Raw genomic sequence first — 21,068 nt, forward strand, 5'->3', positions numbered from 1 at the left:
ACCTTAGACCTTACCCAGTGTTACCTTACTCGCACATCTCAACACGCAGCTCAACCCCCAGACATCAATCTCCAGGCATTGCGTTTTAGCCAAGTCGCAAGACTATTTCGCAGGCTTCAGGTCTCCTCAGACCACTTCATATTCGTGGGAGAGTAACTCCCAGGATACTGGTCCAAATGGCGCGATTCCAACTTCAGTGGAAAGAACACTCAGATATAATCAACTTTGGTGAAGGAACCTTCGGCGCTTGGGAAGTGGAAGGTTCCCTGGAGGGCTTATCTTCGCAGTGCATTGACACGGTCAGAAAGAGGCTTCTAGACATGCGTCCATTCCAGAAACGTTATCTTCTTATTTCGCATCTGGTAGAAACGTTTCTTAGATGCCATGTGTCAGGTCATGATTGGATGATGAAATCGCGACCCAAATTTTTTTTTTTCCTTTCCCATTTCTCTTTCTTCCTCGACAAAATCTGTTTCGTCTCTTCCTTCTCTGAATCGCCTCACCGCCTTCACCGATTCTCGCTGTTTCCAATCAAAAAGACGTCTGCCAGAGCTATATTGGGGGTAAGCGATTTCATCTTTGACTCCTCTCTCGTCGATTTCTTCTGTTATCTCCATCTCCGAGAAATTTCGATGGTTGTGGGTGAGAGCGCTTCAAAGCTTAGGGATGAGTACATTCTTAAAGGAATTCAATCCGACAAGGCTTTACGAGTAGATGGTCATGGGAAAAAGGATTGGTTGAAAAAGGTGGTCCCAAATCGAGTCTTTATGCGTGGCTTGCTCGTGCTGATGATTACAACGGAAGTAACGTCATCGGAGACAACCTAAGGAAGATGAGTGACTTGAAAACTATAGAACAGGTTATGGAAGAGGAAGCGAGCAAACAACAGAAGCTTGGGCAGAACCTGATACAGCTTGTAGAAGTGAAAAAGAAAGACATGAAGCAGTTTGAGGAACTTTGTTTACTGAAGTCAAAGGAACTTAATGAGTCCAAAGAGTTCAGGAGGCTAGCGATTGTGGGGAAATACGGAGTTGGGAAAACGACATTTTGTCAATCTGTGTTCAACGACAAAAATGTAAAAGGAGCTTGTCTCCCGAGGATATGGGTGTCTATGTACAGCAAAGAAACAAAAGAAGATGAAGATCCAAATATAGCTGTGGTGAAGAAAATCCTGAGATCACTTTGAGTTGAAGATGAGATGTTTGAACACATCAAAACAGAAGTAGAAGAAGAGAAGAGAGGCAAAGATGAAGCTGGGGAGAAAGCGGAAGAGCTGGTTAAAGAGAAGGAGCTCTCTGGATTATTGCATGCTCTGAACTCGAATCTGATGTGGAAGAAGTATCTGATCTTGTTGGACGATGTTTTGTGAGGATAACGAGTGGAATCAGAGGCTCGATGGTGGGGAAACTGAACAGAAAAAATCGCATCTTTCTTGTGGGTTTCCGAAAGGGTTGGTGGGAGAGTGATTTTGTGGAGCTGAATGCTATACAAGAGAGAACATTGGACCACGTTAACTGCTGGAGTTGGAGAAGTAGAAACTTGAAATCAAAGGCAATGATTTGGCCAAGCGGGAAGCACATAATGCAACCAAGAGAAAGAAATTGGCTGAAGAACTTGCCATTATCAAGCTTATTTAAAAGTCTTTCTTTTTCCTTTCTTTTTTTCTTTCAGAATGCATCTAAGAATAGTGCTCTTGAACTAGCAACTATGGAACAACAAAAGGCAGACGAAGAAGTGAGAAAAACTAGCCGAGTCTCAGAGGGTTAGTGTCTTAGTCTTGAAAAGATTGGCTTTGTCTTATTCCTTTGTAAAAACTTGTGATATTGAGCTAGAGATGGAGCAGTTGAGAGGAGAGCTAAATGTGAAGTAGCACATGGGTGAAGACGCTAAAATGTTGGAAGCAGTGGCAAATATTTATAAATCCTTAGCTCAGAAGGAAGAAGAACTCGATGACCTCCAAAATTTTTGCCAAACTCTTCTCAATAGAAACCTCAATGCAACGATGAGGTTTTCAAATTAAAATTTTTTTTATATAAGTTTCTTTTTTAAAGAAACCCATTACGTTTCTATATTGTACCAACAAAAAAAAATAGGATTTCTTAATAAATCTTTTAACTTAACAATATTAGTTTAATAATCTCTAAGAAACCAACATGTGTTTCTCTAATAAACATGGTCTAAGAAAGGTTATCCAAGGATAACTGGATATGAGTCATTTTTTGGTCTTCACTATGTATAGATCGACAGGTGCTATGCAATCTCCAATCCTTAGAGGAATATCTCGGACTATCCCTCTTGGTGTTGCACTTGAATCATCTGCTAAGCTAATCTTTGTCCTGGTACTTGAAATATGCTTAATGTCAAGTCTCAAAGCAGTAGCTTTGGACATCATGTTAATGCAAGCTATAGAATCACAAAGAATATTGAGGAATCTTTCACCTCTAATGTCACAAGAGATAAGAAATTGTCATTTGTCTTTAACTTTGTGTGGCATGTGTGAACAAGTCTTTCAGCTCTTGGATAGATTATTTGCTGTCACAGAAGAAGTGGCCGATCATGTGGTCTCTAAATGCTTTGGCAAATGAAATTCCTTTAGGCAGAGTCTGAACTACTTGATCTAACTCTTCAAGTGATTCTTTGCTGATCCTGTTTGTGTAGTCAATGGCTTCTTAGGGATCTTTGAGATGGATACTGTAAACAACTGCATCAGGTGATGATCTAGGAAAAGATAGATACCTGGCTCTTCTGAAATAAGTGTAGATGTTATCCTTAGTCTCCTTGCTGTATCTGAAGAAAAATTGAAGGCAGCCTTGTTTCCAGATGTCATCGAAACCGAGATAGAGAGGATGGACTTCACAAACTGTTGAATTCGATTAGTCTCTCTCTAGATATGCTCTTGGTTATTGGTTATATGTAGTAATCAGATGATTCGTCCCCAGGGTGTGGATCTTTTACAAACAAACCATACTCTTCATCTTCTGAAAATTCCTCTTGAAGCTCATTGTCACAAGTGTAAACCATGTTGCAACATGCATAAGTGTTGGATTCCTCCTTTTCCTTTGATGCTTGTGCAGTGATTGAGAAGACAGCTTGATCAAACAACCTAGATCTGGTCACATGAGGTCGGTCTTCAGTTAAACAGGTTTCAGAAAGTGGTTGGAAGTTCTCCCAATCTGAGAAATCATGCTCCACCACGGGTGAGGATCTCGGAGCCGCGGTGGAAATGACTCTGGCCGCGGGTGAACTGCTCGCAGCCGCGGTCAGCTTCCTCCGGCTCTCCATCCTTGCTTCCTCTTCTTCTCCATTGTTGTTCTCTTGCTTCCAGTGGTTGTCAGACACGTCTTGGGTATCCAAATCATTGATTCCAGAGTTCAGATCATACTCCTTATGATCTTTAGAAAGTTTTTCAACTTTCTTTTCTACTTCATCTAAAGCATAGACAACTTTGTCTAAAGTAGCATCTAGCTCTTCTGTATTGTTTTCAACCTTAGCTACGTCTTGCCACAGCTCCAATGTGTAGTCGTAGGTCTGGTTTTTGCTCTCATTCAGCTCCTTATCCAAGTCATCGATCTTGAAGGTCAAGGTTTGCAGCTCCCTTTCATTTTGTCGAATGTTGAACTTCTTTTTGTCCTGCTCTTCCCTGACAGACTCCATTCTCTGATCCAACACGTCATTATCTTTGGTTCTCGTATCCTCCAGTGTCTTCACATGCTCTGAGAGGTCATCAAACCTTTTGTTAAAGTTGATGGTTATGTCGTCTATCCTTGTTCGCAGGGCAGCATCGATGAGGGCTTGGGAGGCAAGGAACTGATTCAGCTTGGCTTCCAATCGATTAATCAGGATGTTAGGTCGATTGTTCTCATAGTTCTGGTGCAGAATCTGATGAGATGATCAAAGATTCACCAAGTGTGGCGAATAGGGCTCATCTCGATGATGTGGAGTTCGCGAGTCTCCATGGTGGTGGTTCAGATTAGGGTTCCGAAGAAGATGATCAAAATCACGCCGGGATGGTGATTCATATGCGCAGGGAGCTTCACACAGGTCACAAGACCTTCGCTCGGGATTAGGGTTTCTTTCTTGGATTATCCATGCTTCAAAGGTTTCTGAAACTACGGCAAACAGAAGAATGAATAAGCAGAAAAAGAAAAAGTTAGGGTGTTTATGAATTTGGTTTACTTCCTATGTTGCTTTGGCAGAAACTCGACATATATATAGTCTTCTGCGGCTTCAACCTCCCAGGTTTAGACCTCCAGAGACTAAAATCCTCCCTGGCAACAGCGCCAAAAACTTTGATGGGCTTGCAGAACTAGGGTTGTTTTTTAACAAGCCCGTTGGTCCTCCTAAAGTTTTAAGTTTATAAAACCCTAGTGTCTGCAAGTGCACAGATGTACGTTGTAGGACTTAGGGTGTCGATCCACAGGAAGGATCTCTAATCTGCGAGAAACAACAAACTGGGATCTTAACTCATGGGGTTTTGGGGTTTTTGGTTAAGAGTCCTAAACTAAACCTAATCTATTCTTCACAAGAAACAACATGCAATGCAGGATGAATTGTTAAAAGAATATCTCAAGCATATCGACTCAAACTAAAGACTCTTAAACTCATAGGTGGCGACTTAGACTTCTCCGGTTTACTCTAATCGATGTATGATGGCATTTCCGATAACTTCCAGGCGATTTATCTTCATCTGTTTATGGGATCTGTATGTATGATTAACCAACTCTCGTCATCTTAATCAACTAATCACTTAGATCTAACAATTAACTCTCGTTCTCATGTCAGAAATAAGATCATGCATTAGACATTGAATTCATCTGCTCACATCTTCTCTATAGGTAGCTCTCGACTATAGCGACTATGTTCTTTTGAAGCTAGGTATGGATGATCTGATACAACAATCTGTTGTGGCTCTGATCGATCCTAGGCTCAGAGAATAGGTCATGAATCTACTCTCATGCAATATGAACAACTGAGAAGAGCTGAGATCCAGAATATGGTTTAGAACTATAGAGATACTTATCGATATATATGCTTGTCCATGACTCTTAAAACAACTTGACTCTCTGAGATATAAGACTCGGGTGAGACTTATAAGATTGCGGAATCGATGGCTTGGTGGGATCAACACGCTGGCTTTCACACTCTCTCGTGTGGATCTGTGGGTGAGAATGGTAAAACAAGGCTTGCTTTCACAAGGCTTGAATTCAAGGTGGGATCTGTCAAGCTGGCTTTAACGCTCTCTCTTGAGGGATCGGTTGATGGTTGTGAAGTGGAACAAAGGCACCACAGAGATGATGGAGGATCTCTGATACTGCGGCTTGTCTCTTGGTGAATCTCACACGCAAGAACACAAACAAGGTCTCTCAAGCACAAGCTAAGAGGAAAACGACGTTATTTTATTGATATCGGGTAAAATGTTAAAGTACAAGAGCTGCATGTGGGACTTTATAAACAGTCCGTCAGCTTTGAACCTTCTAGGGTTCGACTCAAGAAATAAAACGACAATAAGGACTCAAAACAACAGGACTTGTAAAAAGAAATAAAGCAAAATGGCAAAGCATCTCATTTGGACACAAAAATGGAAAGTTCACTTAAAAATAAAAAGGAAATGAAACTAAACGTGTGCAACCTTTTCTGGACTTGTTCCGTGCACCTCTGATGATCTCTAGTGTGATAGACACCACTAGGGTACTCCCATGTTACCTGCACAGATCGTATAAATGGAAAATACCTGGTTACGGCCGGTTGTGGGCTTGCTTATTACGTCGTTGATTAGCTCGTTAGCCTTGAGGTTTTCTTCGTTAGTCTTGATGTTTTCTTCGTCTAGGGTCCTGCCAACGTCGTGTCCTGCGAGTTCTTCAAGTATCTTCACGCGTCCCACTTCATGTTCCTCTTCTTGTCTCATTTGCTCGCTATCGGCTCCGAGTCTTGAAACGGTTAAATCTTGAGGGTCCAATGCGGTCTTGTCGAGATTCTTGGTGTTCCGTGCTCCATTTCCTGTCAAATAAACATGCATACCTGGTTCTAGTTGAGGCTGGTTCTCTTTGAGGCTCAAACGCTCGAAACCCTCCATTATGCCTAAATCGGGTCCTTTGGGGCTGTCTCGCGAGTGTTGCTCTTGAGTCATGGTTTTGAATGCATCTCCAAGTTCCATAGTACTTAGTAATGATTCCACGGCCAAGTTGAACCCTTCTTTAAGCCTCCTTGCTTTGGAACGGGTCATTGGTGCCTCTTTGAGCTCGGGAACGATCTTTGGGTCTGGTGATGGTTCGATGGCCTCATCATTCCCTCCCTTTTCAAGAGGTTTTGTCCTCAAAACTGTTTCACCTGTATCATAAGGAGACAAATCAGCAACATTAAAACTATGTGACATGTTTAGCTCACCTGGAAGTTCTAGTCGGTAGGCGTTATCATTGATCTTCTCCAGCACTTTGAAGGGTCCATCTCCGCGAGGGGCAAGCTTGGAACTCCTTTGCTGTGGGAACCTTTCTGGTCTCATATGTAGCCAGACCCACTCTCCTGGTTTGAATACAAGTTTCTTGTGTCCTTTATCAGCTCGCCTTTTGTATTCCTCCGTTTTCTTCACTATGTTATCTCGGGCCTTTTCATGTATCTTTTTCACAAACTCTCCTTTCACAAACTCTCCTTTCTCGAGCAGCTAAAGACCTACCTTTTTCTTCTTGGTTTTTCTAATTTTCTGATTTTTTTTTGTGTTTTTGTTTTATAAAATACCTAAAACTTAATAAGAAAAAGAAAGCATAAATTCTAAAAAGGAAAAGAAAACTAAAAGAAAGAGTACCTAAATGGGTTGCCTCCCATTAAGCGCTTTTGTTTGAAGTCGTTTAGTTCGACGTAAGCATGAGGAATCAGGCTGATTTGAATGGCACTCCACTTGATGTGCCTTTATCACTTCCGGTTGGTGGAGGTTTTACTTCTTCTCCTTGAAGAGAAGTCTTCTTACATTTAATCTTCTTTCGGACTATAATGTTGTTCAGAACCCTTTTTGTGTTTTCGATCAGCTCCTGGATTTGGTCCTCACTAGTTTCTGTTGCGTCCGGTGGAATGATGATCTTGATCTTTATAAAAGCTTTCGGCTTCTCCTTTTCTTTCTCTTTTGGCCTGTTTCCTTTGTTTGGAAATTCATCTAAGATGGTAGGATAGTACCTTTTTCTGTCCACATTGAGGAAAACAGCATGCCGGTTTGCGTGATCGATTATTGCTCCTACTGTAGCTAGGAATGGTCTCCCAAAAATGAGTGGCCTCTCCTTGTCTTTATCCATTTCCAGGACTTGGAAATCTGTTGGAACGATCTTATCTCCCACTAGAACTTGTAGATCATGAATCGCCCCTTCAGTATCTTTTTGAGATGAATCTCCAAAGATAACCTCAACCGTCGATGTCCTTAAGGTTTTTATGCCCAATTTTTTGGCAAATGTCTTAGACATGATGTTGACATTGGCTCCGGAATCGCACAAGCAGTCTGTAAACTTGATTCCTGAAATGAAACACTAGAAAACAAAACGTCCCGGATCATCGGCTTTGGTAAGCCTTTGAAACGGTGATCGTTCAGGTACCTTAAACGGTGGCTGCTTGGGATCGATATCCTTGTACAGTGGTACAAAGATTGGGGTTTCTTCTTTCTTTCCATCGGTTCTGGCCTCTTCTTTGGGCAGTGTGGTTATGGCGTTGCAAAACCTCTTAGGGTTATCTTCAACTCTTCCTGGAAGAACTCCACTTTGCCTCTTCATAGAGTTGGCTGTTTGGGCAACTTGCACGTCTAGCTTTTTGACATGCGAAGATAAAGCTTCAAATTTCCCGTTCAGGTCATTGTACATGCAGTCAACCTTTACGTTCACGTCTTTAGATGCTTTTTTCGTTCGTCATGACGAGCTGTTGGATTGACTGTTCAAGTCTACCGATTTGTGAAGCTAGCTGGTTCGTCGTGACTCCTTGCTGTTGTACAAATTGATTGTTAAAACCCGTACCTTGGTAGTTATATGGCTGCCGCGGTTGATATGGTACTATTCCTCCAAAGTTTCCACCTTGAAACTTGTTTTGGAAGGATTTTTGCTGAGGTGGGTAGTACTGATCTTGAGGATTCTCCACATTTGGATTGCGGTAAGAGAGATTGTTGTAATTTGCACTCCGGAAGTTGTTGTTGAAGTTGTTGTTGGAGCGATTTTGGTATGGCACCAGTGCTCCTACGTAGTTCACATCTTTTTCTTGAAATGCTTGATTAATGTGATCGATATCACTAGGTCCTTCCTCTTCTGCGCCATTGTTGGTTTCACAGGCATGGATCGGGCGATTGTTGCTCTTCAGAAGTTGGCTCACCATGTTCTTCAACTCGGTTATCTCCTTGTTGTCTGTTCCGGCTTGCTTCATCGATCGATCATATTCAGGACAATCATTGCTATTGGCTTGAGCCAAATTTTCGATGAGGGCTCTTCCTTCAGTTATCGTCTTTTGCCCAAAATCTCCATTGCTAGCTGTATCAAGTGAAAGTTTGTATTTTGGTTGCAAACCTCGATAAAATGTGCTCAGCAGGCTTGATCCATGAAATCCATGATGAGGGAAATCACGTTCATACTCCTTAAAACGTTCCCAAGCTTCATAGAAAGATTCAGTTGGCCCATGTTGAAAGGTTGAGATCTTCGTTCTCAAATTGTTCGACCTTGACTTAGTGTAGAAGTGGTTCAGGAAAGCAGTTCTACATTCTTCCCAATTAGTAATCGATCCTGCAGGCAAAGCCTTCACCCAACGGTGAGCTTTATCTGCTAATGAAAAAGGGAATAACTTACACTTTAAATAGTCAGGTGGAACTTGGTTTGTTCTCATCATGCTGCAAATTTCTTCAAAAATCTCGATATGGTCCATTGGGTGCTCAGAAGGAACTCCATGGAACTGGTTTTGCTTCACCAATGAGATGATTTGAGGCTTGACTTCAAACTCATTCCGGTTTGGAAATGGTACTTACATCGCAGATCGATTCTGAAAATTTTGAGTAGGTGCATCAAAATCAGCTATGCGATGGTTCCTGGCTTGTCTTCGGTGTTGATTTGCTGGCGGAATGGGGCGGTGAACGCGTTCATTCGGCTGCATTGCTGGGTGGTCACCATCGGCTACATTGATTGGTGGATCAAGGTCTTCACGTTCTTCTCTCTCTCGGTTCTGGTGGTTTCTCGGAAGAACCTCATCCTCCTCTCCATCTTGTCGAGCATGATCACCTTCTATGTGATCATTCTCTTCGTTTTCTCCATGTTCGGACCCTTCTTGTTCCATATTTAAATTTTAAGAAAGATAGTTTAGAAAAACTTTAAGAAAGAACTAGAGATCAGGTGTCTAGAACAGAAGTTAAAACAAGAAAAATAGCAAAAGGCAGCGAAACAAATCCCCGGCAACGGCGCCAAAAATTTGATGCGTGCTCGCTACGTGAAGGAACAAGTTTTACCCTTAACAAAACAAAAGAAAGCCGCAAGTGCACAGCTAATCAGTTGTAGTATTTAGGGATCGAATCCACAGAGATTTGTGTGCCTGGTATTCTTCTACGGTTTTTAACTTTATGTCTAGACTAAATTGGTTTTAAAGGTTGGTTGTTTTTCTCGAATTAAACTAAAGCAAAAGAAAGCAAATAAATCTATCCTAAAAAGCAAGTAACAAAAATCGAATGAAATGCAAATGGAATAAGTAAAATATCGAACTAAACAAAAATAAGGCAAGTAAAATCTCGCATGAAGGGTAAATAAAGCAAGTAAATAACGAACTAAGGAAATTGAAATGCTGGTCTAAGCAAGCAAGTAAAAATCGATGGAATTGTAAACTATGGCTAAAAACGCTGAGCTTTTGGGAACCCTAAGGGATCATAATCGGTTTTGACATTAAGGTAGATAGATTGGGATTGACGGATAACAATATATGGGTTCTAGAGCTAGAGTACGGCGGTATGACTACGTCACTGTCGTGATCATAACCAACTGTTTCTCGCAACCCTGACCAGTAGGTTTCCACTCTGGCCCTGGAAGGGAGAGAACGCAAGAGCTGCACAAGACTCGTCAATACTCACGATCTCGCCGCAGGTAGGTTTCCACTCCTACGACAAAAATCGCCTGTTTCATTCTAGGGCTGATACTTAATGAAAACTTTCGCAACACTAACTATCTAGATCAGATACTAGGTGATCAATCAAGCATACATGCAATAAGAACAAGAATAAACAGAGAACAGGTCGAAATCCCAGATCTATAAACCTAGATGTCTTAATCGATTATGAGAGCCCCTTTCGGGAACCCTAAGCCCAACTCGGGATCTACTCAGACATGGCTGAGTTCGACATCATCATTGGTTTTAATAAAAGTAATGAAAAACAGTAAAGAAAATAGATAAAGAAAGCTTCTCTATTGAAGAACTCGGACTTGAACAATCTTCTACAAAAATCTCATAAAAACGGCTAAAGGAAAAGGGTTTATGTAAAGTATGAATGGCTCTCCCTAAAAACGACCTAAATGACATGTATTTATAGTCTCCAATACTCCATGGTCTCTATGGTTCCGGAATTGAGGCTGGGAATGACTTGGGGCTTCAGATAAGTGGGCTTTAAGTCGGAGCTTGAATGCCGCGGTCGGGAGTGTTATGACCGCGGCAATTGGCTTGTTGGCCGCGGTCGGGAAGCTTCTGACCGCGGCAAATAGCTTGTTGGCCGCGGTCGCGTGAGTTGCTGGCCGACTCCACGTGGCTCCGGGGCTAATGCAATATCTTGAGATCCAACCATTGGAATGTCTCCAAACCAAGTGAATTTGAAAGCTGGCTGATTCTTCTATAAGTTGTTCAATTTTGAGGGTGATCAGACGGTGAGAAGGTCTTCGTCTCTCCATGAGAGTTCTGACGGTCTGCATTTATCCAAAAGAGTCTTTTTGTTCCATTTTGTGTCTCTTTCTCCCAAATTACCTGAAAAGTCTTTTAAAATCCGGAAACATATAAATCCTTTGAAAACCTTTGAAAATGGAGTAAAAACACCTGTAAAAGATATTAAAATGATCTAGAAAAATGGTCAAAATCCGGTGTTATCATCAGCCCGAAACAAACCGGGTACTGAACGCTCTTCTTAGGTCGTCGGGTGAGCACCTCGGTGTGTGAGAGTGTGAAGACAAGGTCTTGATGCCGAGGGATGCATGTGAGCAAAGATTAAGATGAAGATCTCATGAAGAACACGTCAAGAACATGCATAAACCCTAGTCTTCAATCCATCTTCACGTGCATTCTCCGAGTCAACTTGTTCTTGAATCTGGGTTCATGAAAAGGGACCTCGGCATGCAATACCGAGGGGCTTGGAAGTCGAGGGGTTCAGGAGGATGAAGTCCGGCATGCCATGTCGCGGTCTTTAAGCCGAGGTTCACGTTCAACACTTAGTCGTTTTCAGCTTCGCTTCTCCAGAATGCACGCCTCGATCTTGACATACCGAGGAGTTAGTACGAGGTCTAGTCCAAAAAGCTTCAGGGGACGAGTCTCGGCCTAAGCAATGTTGAAGTAATGATGCTGAGGTCTGTAGAAACACTTAGCGCGTATCGCAACTCTTTAGGTTCGTACTGATCAACTCGTCTTCCGGTTGGAATAACTGTCAGCACACAAATCCAAATGCCTTGAAACCAGTCCCATAACCAAGATAACTCATTCAGCTCATACTTTGGTGAAGAAACCATCGGAGCTTGGGAAGTGGAAGGCTCTCCGGATTGCTCATCTTGCACCGCATCCGAATGACCGGAAAAACAGCGTTTAGACTGATGTCTCTTCTGGAGACAGTATCTTCCAAACCACCGCTACAAATTGGACGACCTCAGGTGTTCCGGAAGGAGCGCTCACAGATCTCGAATATTGATGAAGGCATCATCCCACGTAATCTTCGAAACCCATCAGATTGGCTTTTGAATGCATGCAAGAGAGGTGTGTCTTCCGGTGGCGATATCTATCTACTCACTGCTCCGAATTCTGTGATTCCAACTGTTCTGGGATCTTGACTTGATTATCTCCAACTTTGATGAAGACCCCGTCAACTGATTCGGGCCAGAAGATTCCCCGGATTTGCGATCTTTGATGCGCGCAGGTGAAAATGGATTTTGGCCGAGAAATGCTTCTTGCGATAAAGAAAATGTCCGAGAACCGTGTACCACGGTAAGCTTTTTAGCCGATAAAAACTTCTCGCCTCGGCATAAAATTTCACCCGATGGAATTTTCACCCGGTAATGATTTTTAGCCGGTAAAGACCACCCGATAGCGATTTTAGCCGATATTCTGATCTAGCCGGTACGAGTTTTCGCCGAGAAATTCCTCCAAGCGGTTTTCACCATTCTTGAACCTCTTCTTCACCGTTTCCACTCCTGATCTTCCTCTTGAGCTCCAAATAGCCTCCAAAGCACCTGATAAAGACTCCAAACCATGTAAAACTCTTTGGGACCTAATGCAAATCCTAAAGCCTATTTTGATGCCTAAAGACCTAAAATGAATGAGAAAACACATGATTTGGACTCTAAGGTGCAGTTTAAATGATGCAAAATATAGACATATCAACTCCCCCACACTTGTCATTTGCTTGTCCTCAAGCAAAAAGAACAGATGAGAGAGACAGGTTGGATGCAACGGGAGTTCATATTTCCTTTTAGAGAAAAGTGATCACAACGAGAACTCAAGTTCATGCTCAAATATGCAATGCAAAGCCATACTCAGATATATATCAACTTAGCAAGGAATCTCCACAAGTTCTCCTCTTTCTCAACTCTTTCACATTCATTAAGCTTTTATCAAGTGAATCGAATGATGCAATGCTCAAACAAGCTGGCTTGGCTAGGGAGAGGCTATGAGATTAAAATGATCTCATCAGTGTTCAAGCGGGTTCAATGCAGCAAAGGGATCTCTCTATGAATGATCAAAATTTGGCAGAATGCTAAAGGTAAAAAGCAACCAATGCATACAAGAGCAGAGACTCAACCCACCCCACACTCTACTCAAAGTTTCCTCACTTGCTCACATTCTCAAGAACCTCTCTTTTCACTCTCATCATCGCTTAGCTAAGGGACTCATTCTCTTTTCTCATGCTCAGGTCTCAGAGTTTACACTTTCATCAGCTCGTTTTCACTTTCTTTCGCAATTCCTAGCCTCTTTCTCTTTCTTTACAAAACGTTTGAGCTCTTTGGCTTCTTTTCACTTTTCTCTTCATTTAGAGGCTAGGTTTTCTTTTTCACAACACAAGAGCTCGATTTTTTAACTCAAAAACTCCAAGACAGAATTCTTTTCTTTCATTCCCCTAGCTATTTCCACTTTCTCTTTTTTTTCACTCATCTCACCTTTTTCCACTCGCCAACAAGTCTTTTCCTCACACTTATTCCTCGCCAATACTCTTGGTTCCTTGATGGTCGAACACAACACTCAATAAGACCTGCCCTTGTTGCCCTAAACCTAACACTTTCTGCTAAGTTTGATCCAAGGTGACCTTTCAATTCACACACAAAAATTGGCTTGAAAGAAGGTTAGGTTCAAGGTGAGGGAACTGATCCATGATGCGGATTCAGCTACTTGAGCTAAGGAAAGAGAGCGGTAAAGCAATGGTTCTAGCTCAAGTATGTATGTCGGTATCCACAAGCTTATTTAAACAATGCACCACAAGATAGAAGGAGACGTTCGGAAGCTTACTAGAAGCAGCCTGTTCTTTTTTGGTGCATTTGCGCAACGGTGGATCGAAGAGTGGGTTGTAAAGCTGATCCTTGAGCTCGTAGAAGGAGACGTTGCGTTGCTCGTGTAACATGGTGAGGGCTCTGTTAGGCAAAAGGACTTGCGTGCCATCCCTGTGTAGGAAAGTGAAGTTGTAAACCCACTTGTTCCCTGCCTTGCCTCCGAAGAAACCGCTCTTGCTTAGGTATTGTTCATCAATGAGGCTCGGTTTGGTCTTGGTATCAGGGAATACAAACCCTTTGGCTCTCAGGATCTTTGTCACCACCCAACCGTTCTGGAGCCTCCTTGTGCCCTTCTTCTTTTGTTCACACCACACATTGTGACAGTAAGTGAGCATTGGAATCGCAAAGAACGCACCTAGAGAGGGTACATGTATCGGCCCTTCACATTCCTTTTTGTTCTTCATGTGAGTGATGAGTGGCTTCAAGCCAAGGCCTAGCATTTCAAGCTCGGTCAAGTGAATAACTCCAAGGTTGTAGGTCGAGAAGAACATGCAGGCCAAGACTCGGTTAACGTATCTGATCGTAGGGTTTCTGATGCAGCTTGTCTTGCTCTTGCCTCCCATATACGTTCCAAAGGCAATGGTCTCCCATAGAGCAGCTAACTCTTCTTTCGGGTACACGAATTTCTCCAAAGAGCTTTCATTCCTTACAAAGCCAAATATCTCATCTAGCTCCTTGAAACTGACTTTGTAGCTGACCCCGTCCATTTTAAACTCTATGTGACCAAATCCTCTCCCATGTAAGCGCTTGGGATCTCTTTTGGGGTATATGAATACCTCTATAGTGGCTAGAAACTGTTGTGTAATCCCTTCATAGGCAACATCACTCATCTCGAAGAACGAAGCGAGGCCCATGTTTTGAAAGATGAGGGTAACATCGTCGAGTATCTCAAGCTCCCACAACAACTCCATGTCAGGGAACCAACTGATAACACCGTATTTTGACCACTTTTATGGATCGTTTTGAAATACTTTTTCTATGTTTTTAATTGCTTGTAAGTACTTTTATTACGTTTTTCTAGTATTTGTAGTTCCAAGACTCTTTTCAGGTAACTTAGGGAAAAGCTTAACAAAATGGATAGAAAACCAGATTTCAGCTCAGAGTCAAACCGTCAGAAGTTCACCCCTGATTGAAGGCCTTCTCACCGTCTGATCCAGCTCAAATTTGGAGATCTTAAAGATAGAAGTATCAGCTTTCCAGCACACTTTACAGCTTGGATATCCAACGGTTCAATCAAAAGATACGCGAAGAGCAAGATGTCCCGTAAACCAGCCGGCAAGCGTTTCCACCCGCGGCCAACAGGTCATTCCCCGCGGTCAAAAGCACCGCGACCGCGGCCAGCAACCCATTCCCCGCGGTCACACTCATCCCGACCGCGGCCAGCTAACTCCGAGCCCGAAGGCCCAATTGGAGACTATAAATACATGTCATTTAGGTCGTTTTTTTAATAGGAAAGAAGAGAGACGAAATACTTTACAGAAATTTTACTTTAAGCTTTGTTTTTAGGTTTTAGGGAGAGATCGATCTGTCTCTTGAACCCTTGTTCTTTCTTTTTCAATTTCGGTTTCTATTCTACTTTTTAATACTATGTTTTTGATTTCGTTCATCATGTCTGAGTAGTTTTATTGTTGGGATTAAGGGATTTTCGATGGGGATATATATGTTCGGTGAGGATTCCATGAGCTTTTGAGCCGAATCTTAGAACTTTTTCTTCTGAATTCGTTTTTACTGCATGAGAGTAGCGTCATGAACTACAATCAGATCCAGATGCTTGGTGACACGAAAGTGTTCATCCGGTGTCAGACCTAGTTTGGGAGAGCAAAACAAACATAGGAGTGGAAACCTACCTATGGGCGATTTGTGAATGCTGACGAGTCTTAAACATAATGCATCTCTTCTTTTCCAGGGCCAGAGTGGAAACCTACTGGTTAGGGTTGAGAGAGATAGTTGTCTATGATCACGACAGTGGCGTATTCATACGTCCGTGACTCCAGTTCGAAAAGTTTAAGCTAAGATCTTATCAAATTTACTCTCTAGCAATGTTTTGAATCGTTTGTACCCCTGAGAAAACTTCCCTGAAGCCCATCGCTTTCTTTCTTATAGATTCACACCGTTTTATTTCAAGCTTTAGTTCAATATTTTCATTCCTTTTCAATCGATTTTCATTTAAGCAATTAGGTTAGCCGTTTTTCCCGTTTTTACCCATTTTCGTTAAGTTTAGTTATTAGGTCATTTTAATTCCCGTATTTTCTCTTTAAGATTCATTTTTACATTTTAAACACACCACCAAAACCCCCACAAAACCGTTTGGTTCTAGACTTCCTTACTTTATATTTCTTTCGAAGGCTTTTGCAAGAAAGATCCTCCTTCCCTGTGGATTCAATCCCTAAGTACTACTATCGATCAGCTGTGCACTTGTGGCTATTGATTTCAGTTAGGGTAAAACTTGACAACCTTCAATACAGGACACAGCACACATCAAGTTTTTGGCGCCGTTGCCGGGGAAGGCACGCGTTTTTTTTCCCGCAAAACCCTAAGAAAGGTTGGTAAATCGACTCTAGAACCCATTTTTCTGCATATTTCCATTTTTCGGTTATTTTGTTTCCATTTCAGAAGATATGGATCCTATAAATCGAAATACACACTATGAGGAAGGTTTCTATAACACTCCTCAAGCCACCAGACGCAGAGAGAAGCAGTACTTACACGATCTCTACGAAGAAATTCGAACCGAAGACTACAGAACGTTCCCGAACGAGCCCTACGTACCTCCAATGGCTAACCCTAGATATCCTATGCATTGCCTACCTCACCAGGTTCTCCACCGAGATGAGAACGTCCAGCTCAGCAACAGATTGAGTCAGCTCGAGGGCTTGATCAGGCAGTTCATAGAAGCTCAAGCAACCGAAAGGATTGACGGGATATCAAAACTTTTCAATGAGAAGATCGATAATCTAGCCTCACAAGTCAATTCAATAGAAGAACGAGCAACCAAGGACGCAGCTATGATCGCTAACAAGTTCAACAGCATGGAGGAAGAGCAAGCAAAGCACACCTATGAGCTTTGCAACACCAAAAACAAAGTCATGGACCTGGATTTCAAACTTGATGATGTGGACAAAGCCCTAAACGAAGCTAAGAACGAGTCTTATGACTTTACAGTCGAAGTTTCAGAGAAGGTTTACAAAGTCATTAACAAAACCGAAGAGCTTGACTCAACCATGGACAAAGTAGTCTATGCTCTTGATGAAGTTGAAGAAAAGGTTGAGGAGATCATGCAACGACTTGGAGAGCAGATTCCAGCAACCAAAACTAAAGACTCAAGTCCAGAGAGGAAGTACATCAAGTCAGAAGACCCAGGAGACCATCAAGGAAGCAAAGGAGCAAGCAACAGCAGCATATCAACTCAGAGACAATTCCCCGCAGTCGCGTCGCCTCCGACCGCGGCCAGGAAGCCCATTCCCGCGGTCGTGTTAGGCCTACCCGCGGCCCATGGTCGTTTTCCCCCGGTCGCATCACCTGCAGTCAAGGCCCGGAAAAACGTTCCAAAACAGTCCCATTCGGCTCGTACAAGCAGCTGTGCGTCTGGTACACCTCCTAGGATGACTAAAACACTCCATCAACAACTGGTTTGCTCCATAAGCACCCAAAGATCTGAAGAAGAGGACAAGTCATGGCCCTGCAACATGGCTTTGTCTTGTGAAGATGAGTATGAAGAGCAATACTCTGAAGATGAAGAGTATGGGTTGTTTGTAGAAGATCCAAACGCAGGATATTCCTCAGAGGACAGTTCAGGAGAAATTCAATGGATAACAAACAACATCAGTAGAGAGAAGCTAATGGAGTTCAACAACGTATTCAGGTCATTCCTTGCTCACATAAGTTTTGATGAAATCTGGAAGCTTGGTCGTTTGCAAGTCTTTTTCAGGTACTGCAAGGAGTCTAAAGAGGATATCCATAGATACTTTATGCGAGCTCGATACATGACAACACCAGAAGCAGCTGTCTATGCGATTCACCTCAAAAAGCCGGAAGACTACAGCCACTACACCAGCAAAATCAGCAAAGAAAAGCTTGACGAATTCAATGATGTGGTTTGAAATTTGCCTGAAGGAATCACCTTTGCCAGAGCTTGCAAGGACTTCATGATAGGCCACTACTTCTGTGAGAGCAAAGAATCAATCCCTGAGATAGAAGACTTGTTCAATCATGCCAGAAGAGGTAAACCTGTTCGAACACTTCACAAAATCGAAGGTGTAGGTCAGTTTCTTATCTCTTGTTCTATTAGAGGAGAAATGTTTAAAAACGTGCTTTGTGATTCTGGAGCTTGTCTTAACATGATGTCCAAGGCAATTGCTTTGAGACTTGGTATTAAACACCTGTGCAGGACTAGAGCAAAGATTAGTCTAGCTGATGATTCAAATGCAACACCTCAAGGAATAGCTCATGAAATTCCTTTGAGAATAGGAAACTGCATAGTGCCTGTCGACTTCTACATTGTGGAGGCGAGAGACGCAACATATCCAGTGATTCTCGGATGGTCTTTTCTAGCAACTTCCGGAGCTATAATGGACTGGCCAAACCGGAGGATTTCATTTGCTAATATCGACAAAGATGTCTTCACAGTCCCATACAACAGCAAAGCAGGAAAACGTTCTGCAACAGAAGAGTTTGACGAAGAACTTTGGAGTGACGAAGAACCTGCTAGGCAAAGCAAGGAGATGTCGAAAAAGACTTGTCTCAGGACAAGGTCTTCTTCATTGGACTAAGCAACGTCCAACACCAAAATTCAAGCTAAACGACTTAAAACAGAAGCGCTTAAAGGGAGGCAACCCATTTAGGTATTGTTTTCTTTAGGATTTTTCTTTCTTTTTCTATTGATTTTTTTCTTTTTCTTAGTTTTAGGTGTTTCTTATAAAATAAAAAAGCCAAAAAAAATCAAAAAAAAAAAACCCGAAAAAACCTAAAAGAAGGATGGTCCCTAACTGCTCGGCCCAGCAGGAACCAAGAAGAAGCAGGAAGAGGCCGCGAAATAGGCTCCCGCGGTTGCAGACGTTCTGACCGCGGGAAACGCCTCTTCGACCGCGGTCGCATCTTCCTGACCGCGGCCAAGCACAGGTTTGCCGCGGTCGCGTGGCTCCTGACCGCGGCAAATGGTCGTTGAGATCAAACCCGACCCCAAACCACCCACTTCACCTCATTCCACCTCACCAATCCCCACTCCACCTCATTCATCACCCTCCACCACCTTCATCACCACCTATAACCTTCCCAAAACCTCTTCGAATGAATCCGGTTCACCTCCACCAGCATCCCGGATCCAGGTAAGTTCTCTTTGGCCTTACCAATTTGATTATCTATGCATTTTTCTCATCCAATCTCGACTTGTTTCACACTGAGGACAGTGTGATTTAAGTCTGGGGGAGGATTTCATCCCTTTCTAACCACTTTTCTTTCATGAGTCTTGCATTATCTACACTTTTTGCATTTGCCTTAAAGTTTTTCAAAATCGGTTTTCAAAACAAAATACGTTTTTAAAAGGGAATGGTGAACATAAATCAATGATAGTTGACTGTGTGCTTTTAGACTGTTCCTAGTGACATGCTCATTCATTATTTAGGACTAGACTAGGCGGTAGCTAAGCACATTTGAAACGAAGTACCCCAGAGGAATTTGAATGATTTCGATTTAGATGAAGAAATACACTAGCTCTGTTTTATTTGGACTTAATTTGGACTTAACTTTCTCATTGAAGCATTAGACCAGGGAAACGAATCATACATTCAGGACTCCTTTATCCTTTTACCACTCTCAGTTGATCCTGAATGGCTAGTTCATCTTTAGCTAGTACCCCACCTTAACCAATCCTCTTTCAAACCACATGCAGTCTTGTTTTCTATTGTCTTATATGAAGATAAGTGCAAAAACATTGGAGAGAAAGAGGAACAATGCAGTTTTCAGTCACCAAAAATCACTTTTGAGAAGCAAGAAATAAGATAAGATAAAAGATGATTAGGTTTCTGGTCCTAAAATCTATTTATAGTGAAGGGTAAGTGTTGCAGGTCAACCCGGAACAAACCGGATACTGAACGCTTTTCTTGGGTCGCTGGGTGAGCACCTCGGTGTGTGAGAGTGTGAAGCCGAGGTCTTGATGCTGAGGGGTGCACGTGAGCAAAGATTAAGATGAAGATCTAATGAAGAACACGTCAAGAACATGAATAAACCCTAGTCTTCAATCCATCTTCACTTGCATTCTCCGAGTCAACTTGTTCTTGAATCAGGGTTCAGGAGGATGAAGTCCGGCATGCAATGCCACGGTCTTTAAGTCGAGGTTCACGTTCAACACTTAGTCGTTTTCAGCTTCGCTTCTCCAGCATGCACGCCTCGATCTTGACATACCGAGGAGTTAGTACGAGGTCTAATCCAAAGAGCTTCAGGGGACAAGCCTCGGCTTAAGCAATATCGAGGTAATGATGCCGAGGTCTGTAGAAACACTTAGCGTGTATCGCAGCTCTTTAGGTTCGTACTGATCATTTCGTCTTCCGGTTGCAATAACTTTCAGCACACGACTCCAAATGTCTTGAAACCAGTCCCATAACCAAGATAACTCATTCAACTCAAACTTTGGTGGAGCTTGGGAAGTGGAAGGCTCCCTGGATTGCTTATCTTTGCACCGCATTGGAATGACCGGAAAAACAGCTTTTAGACTGATGTCTCTTCCGGAGACAGTATCTTCCAAACACCGCTCCAAATTGGGCAACCTCAGGTGTTCCGGAAAGAACGCTCACAGATTTCGGATATTGATGAAGGCCCTGTAAACTGATTCGAGCTATAAAGGCATCGTCCCATGTAATCTTCGAAACCCATCGGATCGGCTTTTAAATGCATGCAAGACAGGTGTGTCTTCCGGTGGTGATATCTCTCTACTCACTGCTCCGAATTCCGTGATTCTAACTGTTCTGGGATCTTTACTTGATTATCTCCAACTTTGATAAAGACCCCGTCAACTGATTCGGACAAGAAGATTCCCCAGATTTGCGATCTTTGATGCCCACGGGTGAAAATGGATTTTGGCTGAGAAATGCTTCCTGCGGTAAAGAAAATGTTAGAGAAACGTGTACTGCGGTAAGCTTTTAGCCGATAAAAACTTCTCGCCTCGGCATAAAATTTCACCCGATGGAGTTTTCACCCGGTAATGATTTTTAGCCGGTAAAGACCACCCGATAGCAATTTTAGCCGATATTCTGATCCAGCCGGTACGAGTTTTCGCCGACAAATTTCTCCAAACGGTTTTCACCATTTTTGAACCTCTTCTTCACCGTTTCCACTCCTGATCTTCCTCTTGAG

The 21,068-nt window shown here is 42.6% G+C and overlaps 1 non-coding gene and 1 pseudogene across 1 annotated transcript; both read left to right on the forward strand.

The window, feature by feature from the left end:
• The first annotated feature begins 632 nt into the window (after window positions 1-632).
• LOC112087313 lies at window positions 633-1,466 on the forward strand (annotated as a pseudogene).
• A 7,094-nt stretch (window positions 1,467-8,560) lies between these two features.
• LOC112087340 lies at window positions 8,561-8,667 on the forward strand. Its single transcript, XR_002900026.1, has one exon. It is a non-coding gene; the product is annotated as a small nucleolar RNA R71 (small nucleolar RNA).
• Window positions 8,668-21,068: the final 12,401 nt, after the last annotated feature.

Source organism: Eutrema salsugineum, unplaced genomic scaffold, assembly GCF_000478725.1.
Source record: "Eutrema salsugineum unplaced genomic scaffold, Eutsalg1_0 scaffold_18, whole genome shotgun sequence".
NCBI lineage: Eukaryota > Viridiplantae > Streptophyta > Magnoliopsida > Brassicales > Brassicaceae > Eutrema > Eutrema salsugineum.